Source organism: Otolemur garnettii, unplaced genomic scaffold (genome assembly GCF_000181295.1).
Source record: "Otolemur garnettii isolate 467f Iridium unplaced genomic scaffold, OtoGar3 scaffold00111, whole genome shotgun sequence".
Classification (NCBI taxonomy): Eukaryota; Metazoa; Chordata; class Mammalia; order Primates; family Galagidae; genus Otolemur; species Otolemur garnettii.
This window is the reverse complement of record NW_003852506.1, coordinates 3,842,755-3,850,547: the sequence shown is the minus strand read 5'-3', so window position 1 is coordinate 3,850,547 and position 7,793 is coordinate 3,842,755. Positions and strand designations below refer to the sequence as shown.

At 39.5% G+C, this 7,793-nt stretch overlaps 1 pseudogene; it reads right to left on the bottom strand.

Annotated features, from left to right (window-relative positions):
- Positions 1-184: 184 nt before the first annotated feature.
- On the bottom strand, positions 185-583 carry LOC100948442 (annotated as a pseudogene).
- Between the last annotated feature and the right edge of the window lie 7,210 nt (positions 584-7,793).

Below are 7,793 nucleotides of genomic sequence, written 5' to 3'. Positions count from 1 at the left end.
CACGATGCCTGGCCATTTTTTGGTTGCAGCCATCATTGTTGTTTGGCGGGTCTGGGCTGGGGATTCGAACCCGCCATCTTAGGTGTACGTGGCTGGCGCCTTAGCCGGTTGAGCTATAGGCGCCGAGCCCATAGATCCAGTCTTTAGCACAGCTCTTGTAATCCCCCAGTTCCTCAGGGCAAAATCATAAACGGTTCTCCTTCTCTGCACTCTCCACAGGATCGCTGCCATGAATAACATTCCTGCCAGCTTGGTTGCAAAAGTCCCCACAGATGGTTCCAGGCTTGGAGTCTGCGGGGTTGGTCTCTCTGAGCATGACTCTGCCCGTCTTCACCACATTCAGCCCATACCGTACCATGGCAACCATGGGCCCTGAGCTCATGTATTTCACCAGGCCAGCAAAGAATGGATGGTCCTTCAAGTCAGTGTAGTGTTCTCTGAGAAGCTCTTCAGAAGCCTGCATAAATTTCAGACCAGCAAGGTGGAATCCCTTCTGCTCAAAACGTTTGATGATCTCTCCTACAAGACCCCACGGGACCCCATTGGGCTTCATGGCAAGGAAGGTGCGCTCACTGTTGGCCATAGTCCTGCTTGGGTTTCAACTGCCACAGCTGCTCAAACCAGAAAAGCTTCCCGGCCCAACGTGGTTCATGGCACCAGACCTCCTATTTTTATCTAACTACCTTGATATACTTCTTCATGTCTTATTGTGATAACAAATCAAGATGTTCTCTCTGCCCTTTGCTACCCAAGAGGTAGGGAGGTACTCGAATCAGGGAACTTGGATTCTACTCTGACTTTAAATCTCATGCAAAGTGACAGAAGAATGGGTGCTAGGTATTCTCCATTTTTGTCTCCAATTCCATTCTCCAGCCATTCACCTTGTTTGGTATCCTGGAAGGCTCATCTCTACAGACTTCAGCAGTGGGCTCCTTTGAGCTTCTGTTTGGTTTTGGCCAGTGGAAGATGCTTGCAGAAGACCAGAATGTGGAAGGATGAACATAGGGTAATGTCCACTTTCCTCCCTCCCTGCTGGATGCTGTAGGTTAGTTCCTTCCCTCTACTAATGCCTCAGTTTTATATGGCAGCCCTAAAAATTAATAAATACTTTTCCAGTTTAGTACCATCACAGAGAGGCAGCCTTGAATTATTGCTTTCTGAAAATCAGTAGTAATGTGAGTTGAAAAACGTCTGGAAGAAAAGAAAAACTCTTAACAAAAATTTTAGAAGCTCTATAGTTGCTTTTTTATTAAACATCAGAATTCATTTATAAGTTTATTTATAATAAATATGTAAGTAAATTAATCTCTTTTTGGCAGGCATTATTTTCATATATCTAAAAATATTTTCTAATTTCCTGTGTGAGTTCTTCTTTGATTCATTGATTCTTGGTTGTGTGTGGTTTAATATTCATAGTTTGGAATTCCCCAAATTCCCTTCTGTAATTGATTTCTAATTTCATTGTATTGTGTTTAAAAAACAGGCATCCATGGTATCAATCTTCTTAAACATATCAAGGTCTATGTCCTAACATATGGTCTTTCCTAGATAATTTTCCACATGCACATTGGAAGAATGTGTATTGTTCTCTAGTTGGGTCCTGAGTTCTATAGATGTCTGTTGGGTCTAGTTGTGTTATAGTGTTGTTCAAGTCTTTTATTTCTTTCTTTGTTGAGACAGAGCCTCAAGCTGTCCCCCTGGATAGAGTGCTATGGCTTCACTGCTCATAGCAACCTCCAACTCCTGGGCTCAAGTGAGTCTCCTGCCTCTGCCTCCCAAGTAGCTGGGATCACAGGTGCCCGCCACAACGCCCGGCTATTTTTTGGTTGCAGCCATTATTGTTGTTTGGCGGGTCCGGGCTGGATTTGAACCCGCCACCTTAGGTGTATGTGGCTGGTGCCTTAGCCGCTTGAGCCACAGGCACCGAGCCAAGTCTTTTATTTCTTTATTGATGATCTGCATAGTTCTATCTGTGATTAAAAGTGGAGTTTTGAGACTGGCATGGTGGCTCACACCTATAATCCTAGCACTCTGGGAGATTGCTGAGGTGGGAGGATTGCTTGAGCTCAGAAGTTTGAGACCAGCCTGAACAAGAGCAAGACACTAGCTGGGCATTGTGGTAAGTACCTATAGAGCCACTTGGGAAGCTGAGGCAAGAAGATCTCTTGAACCCAAGAGTCTGAGGTTGCTGTGAGTTGTGATGATGCTATGGCACTCTACCCAGGGCAACAGTGTTTCAGGAAAAAAAAAGGGGGGGATTTGAAGTCTCTAACTATTATTGTTGACTTATCTATTTCTCCCTTCATATCTGTTCATTTTTTTCTGTCTGTGCTTCATGTATTTTTGGACTCTAGTGTTAGGTGCATAGGTATTTAAAATGGTTATGTTTTCTTGATGGATTGTTGCAAACCTTGTTGCCTAATTCTAATTTCTGAAAACGTTGATATTGACTATCTTACCAGTGTTTTTGTTGCTTTTACAGAAGAGTGGCTTTTCAGAGATTCTTACTCTGACATTTCTGGTGATAAGAGAAATTTCTTGAGATTTTTCTGAGAGTGATATAAGTTTCTGTTGTGTGTTCTTAGAAATATCTTTCTTTTTTAGACTATCGCTTTTACATAAAATTTGAAAACAATTAGCAAACCCTTGGGTAAAATAAACTTTAACATAATTGACAGCTAATACACTGGTAATTTTTACGTGAATATAGGAGGGGTGCAGGCATCATTTTAATGTCACTAGAAGAGTCCATCTGGTGAGTTTATGTAAATGTTGATTATCTCAACCATCTTTACCTTTTGGGTGCTATTTATTGATCTGAAATTCTTTGGATCCATCTCACAGAATATGTATATTAAGAGTAAGAAACTTTATCTTCCTCAAAATATGAAAGGTTATGAGCTTGTCTCCCTTCAACATGGAATATTTATATCTACCAGGTGTTATTCATATAAACATTCCATGTAAGTAGAAGTTCACTGCAGATAACTTTGGCTTTGTTCCAGGATCACTTATATACTGTAAAGATTAATGATGAACTAATAGAGAATAATTACTGACTAAAATATTAAATAAATGTAAAAAATCCAACTGTAGCCAATAAAATTAAGAAATGTTAAAAACTATCTGCAATTTTGTAATGACAATGTTAACTTTTTTCCCAAATAACAAATAGATGTTTAGATTTTTTAAAGTATTGGCTATACGGCCAAAATTTACCAAATTTCCTTCACAATTTTTTGTCCTTCATGTATGGACCTTGACACATTTTTGGTCATACCATTCTTATTTGAGTTGCCTGTTATTTTCTCTTAGGTTGCATGGGCTTCAGTAGCATGTCCTGTGCCAGTCATCTGTTTTTCTCCAAGGATGCCAAGCACTTCTTGCATCTAGTAGGTATAAAAGAATTGGGTCTTTTTTTTTTTTTTCTTTTAAGGCTAGTCAAGTAAAGCAGTAGGAGTGGAGAAGAATCAGGTCTTGTATTTAGGATATTATATACTAAACACAAAACTTATGGGAAAAATAGGGCTAGAAACTACTCAGAACCTATAGGTCTTTATAACAAGAGCACTAGTAATGACAAACCTAAGAGTGAAACATGTGTTAAGTTTGTAACAATAAAAGAAATGCTACAGTGAATAGAGTATTTTACCTTTAAAAGTTGATGGTACAAGCATCCTTCCTTAATTACTCACTATGCTGATAGATGAATTTCTCCTAATCTATGCGTTAGGGATTAAATGTTTTTGTCTCTTTCAAATTCATATTTAAAAGAGTTTTTAAAAGAGTTTAAAAACCTGTATTTCAGCAGAAATATAATCTCTAGTGTGATGGGGCTTTAGGGGATTATTAGGCTATGAGGTAGAGCCCTCATGAGTGGTATTAAGGCCCTTATGAAAGAGACCCTGAGAAGTAGCTTGCCCTCCTTCTGTTATGTGAGGATACAATGAGAAGGTGGCACTCTGCAACCTCTCAGACTTCTAGCCTCTAGCACTGTGAGAAATAAATTTCTGTTATTTGTAAACCACCCAGTTTGTGATAATTTTCTTAGGGCAGCATGGTAACAGCTCAAGGTACTTGCCAAAATAACTGAAGAGAGGAAGAGCTAGTACTATTTTAGCAAGAAGGGAAAATATTATTTTAACAGTTTGAATCACAAACCAGGCCCCATCCTAGCAACTGTAGGTATCATGGTGAGTGTAGCGCTGGATTTTATACACAACTTTTGTGGAGTGTCAGCTGCTTCTTGAAAATTCCCAGGGTCATAATCAATTTTGTTCCCACAACATGCCCCATAACAACTTGTATCTACCTGTCCATGTCAGAAAACCTAAGAGATATTAATCAGTCCTGCAAAATAACCAGCTCCCCAAACAACCCACCTGCAAGATCTTGATTAGCCCCATTCCCATGACAGTTCAGGTCAACCTAACTCAAGCCAGTCCAAAATAGCTTAACCACACCCACTGCCAGCCACCCTGCTCATGTCTAACTACTAACAATGTGTTATAGTAACCCGAGCTAAGGATCTACCTTGTTGCTGAGGATGTGGCTATTTAATAATGCAGCTCCACACAGGGGTTTTAGCTCCTCCCTGTTCATCTTGTCCAAGGCCTCAGCATCAATCTCCACATGAACATTAAAACTCAAGTGCCCTGGTTAATTGGACCAGCAACTACTGCTCAGGGTATCTGCAAGGTCAGCTCACATGCCACTTTTCAATTCTCTTTTTAATGTGGCCATTGGAATTTATTCTTTCTTTTTGGGGAGATCACTTATAAATTTTAAAAGAGTTTAAAAACCTGTATTTCAGGCAGTGCAATGAGGAGTTCATTTAGGGAGGTTTTCCCATTATCTTAGTCTGCCATCTAGGCAGCAGAGCGCCTGCCCCAATTACTGTCTTTTCTTAACAGGATCACTGTTATTAGAATAATAGGAACATGAGGCTTGTTGTGGTTAGCAGGCCACACTTGTGGGAAGAGAGAAAAGCAGAAAGAGAGACATTTAGTAAGGAGAGGAATTTTTTTTATATAGAAAGTATAACTTTGGGCCCATTCTCTAGGGCTTATCAAAATTCTTTTTAGTATCTTCCCTAACATTCACTCTAGACACACAGGGTTAATGATTATTTGGGGACTAATTACTCAATATGTGAACTATCAGATCTTTTGTTGTTTTTCCTCTTCTGTATTGATCAGCATCTCCACAGTTGGCTGGACCATGGCAAAAGGTGCCATAGGAAACAACAAATCTATTTCATAACAGTTGTTACCATCTGATAGAACCATGATTGGAAAGATGTAGGAGTAACCAGCTGAAACAAGGTCTGAATCCTTACTGTCTCTGCTCTTTTCCTCTTATTCTACATATGAATTTGGCAATGGCATCTGAAACCTCCTATAGGGACCATCTTGTTATGGAAGGGAATTCTAAGTTCTCTTCCTTGGAACTCTAGGATTCCCAAGAGTCCTCAAGGAATTCTGCAGGAAATAATATATCAGTTTATTTATTCAACAAATATTCACTGAGTGGTCTGACTCAATATTCACTCAAATATTCACTTCAGATGTCTGACACTGGGTTGGGTATGGTCTTTGGGGAGACAGAAGTGCTGAGTTTCTGGCCTCACCCCTTCAACCAGAGCAGCTCTGCTGGCATCTGCTTTATAGTCAACAATCTGTGTGTTGGGGGAAGGGGGTCATGCTGCTTAAAGAAAGTTTAAAATCTTCTGAGGCTTGAGGAATGCCCTTATTTAAAAGAAGTTTTTATTAAGCAAATCTATTTGGGAGCCATCCCCTATAATAGTTGCACATGTAAGTGAATTATACAGAGGGTACCAAAAGATGTATACACACTTTAAGAAAGGGAAAAAACTGTATTAAAATTGTAATACTCAAGTCACTTTTGTCGTGTACACTTATAACAGATAAAAGTATACTATATAAGATAAACATTTCGGTATATATCAAGTATTACAACTTTTAATACAGTGTTTTTTCCTTTCTTAAATTGTGTTCTACTTTTTTTGGCATCCTCTGAGGATCAGCACAAAGATGAGCACACAGCAGGGATGCCATTCAGCTGTAACATACAACCCCCAAATCTCAGTGACATAATGTGAAAACCTTACTTTTTGCTTCTATCTTAGGCCATATTGTCTGTGCTGCACTTCACACACCCTCCTACTTTGGGACTCATGGCAAAGCAGCTTCTACTGGAACGTAGCTAGTCTGTGGGATTGGGACCCTTATAAGAGGGACCCTGGGGCCTGGCACCCATAGCACAGTGGTTACGGTGTCAGCCACATACACCAAGGTTGATGGGTTCGAACCAGGCCCAGGTCAGCTAAAAAACAACAATGACAACTACAACAGAAAATAGCCAGGTGTCGTGGCAGGTGCCTATAGCCCCAGTTACTTGGGAGGCTGAGGCAAGAGAATCACTTAAGCTCAAGAGTTGGAGGTTGCTGTGAGCTGTGATGCCACAGCACTCTACCCAGGGTGACATATTGAGACTTTGTCTCACAAAAAAAAAAAAAAAAAAAAAAGCCCCTGGACAAGTAGCTTGTCCTCTTTCTGTCATGTAAGGATACAACAAAAAGGTGGCAGCTTGCAACCTGGAAGCTCCCTCACCAAACCCAACTATGCTGGCACCCTGATCTCACACTTTTAGTTTCCAGAACTTGAAAAATAAATTTCTGTCATTCGTAAGCCACCCAGTTTATGGTAATTTGTTATAGTAACCTGAGCTAAAGTACCACCATGAAAGAAAAGCATGGTTAAGTTTACATTAGCTCCTAGCTGGAAGTTAGATGGGTCACATCTAGATTAGACATCTCATTGGTTAAACATATTCGATGGCTTCATCTGATATCATTGGCATAGGGAAATACAATATTTCCATAAGGGAGGGACAGCAAATATTTGGGAATGATAATGCAAAATGCTATAGTACTCAGTAAATATTTGCTGATTAAACAACTCTATACAACACATATTCATGTATCAATGCATTCTTATATCCCAACGGTATAAACCAGTCTTTCTGAGAAGTCCATAATTGTATGCTTTTTGAAGTACATGAAAAGCCAGAATGAGTTTAAAATAATCTTAGGATTTCTATTGCCACAACTAAGTCACAACTAGCCTTCAACACTCCCACAAATTGGGCAAGGAAACCACAACATTTATTCCCCCAACCCCATATCTATTCTGCCTTTTCAAAATGTGCTATAAAATATTAGAAGAAAAAAAGTCTGGAACATCTAAGGATTAAGGAGAAATTCACATCAGCAGAAAGCCAGGCTGTAACGCCCCTGAGGAGCTGGAGAGCTTCGTTCCTGAGCCAGATTGTATTAAGATGGGGTTTTAAAAGTAATCTGGAGCCATCCTATGTAAAACAAATTGTCTGCCAACAGGAAGCCTCAAAGGGAGATGTAGAGTATGAAGGAAAGAAATGGATTCCAGGCTACCATGAGGATTTTTCTTATGGAATCATGCTCCATGTGAGCCCGTAATTCCCTCTTTTCTGCAAAAAACATGAAAGAAAACATAGTGATTTTTTTTTTTTTTTGTAGCTGGATTACATATAGGAAAGATGTTTCTCTGTGCAAAGAGATACATAAGGGAAAGTTGTGGTTGGACTCTGCAGTATAAATGAAAAAATAAAAAACTACAACAAAAACTACAACTAACCTTAGCAAAAGAGAATAATACTGATTCTCAAAGCTGAAATGTCCATTAATCTGCACTATAGACCAAATGGACCTAATAGATAGTTACAGAACATTTCAT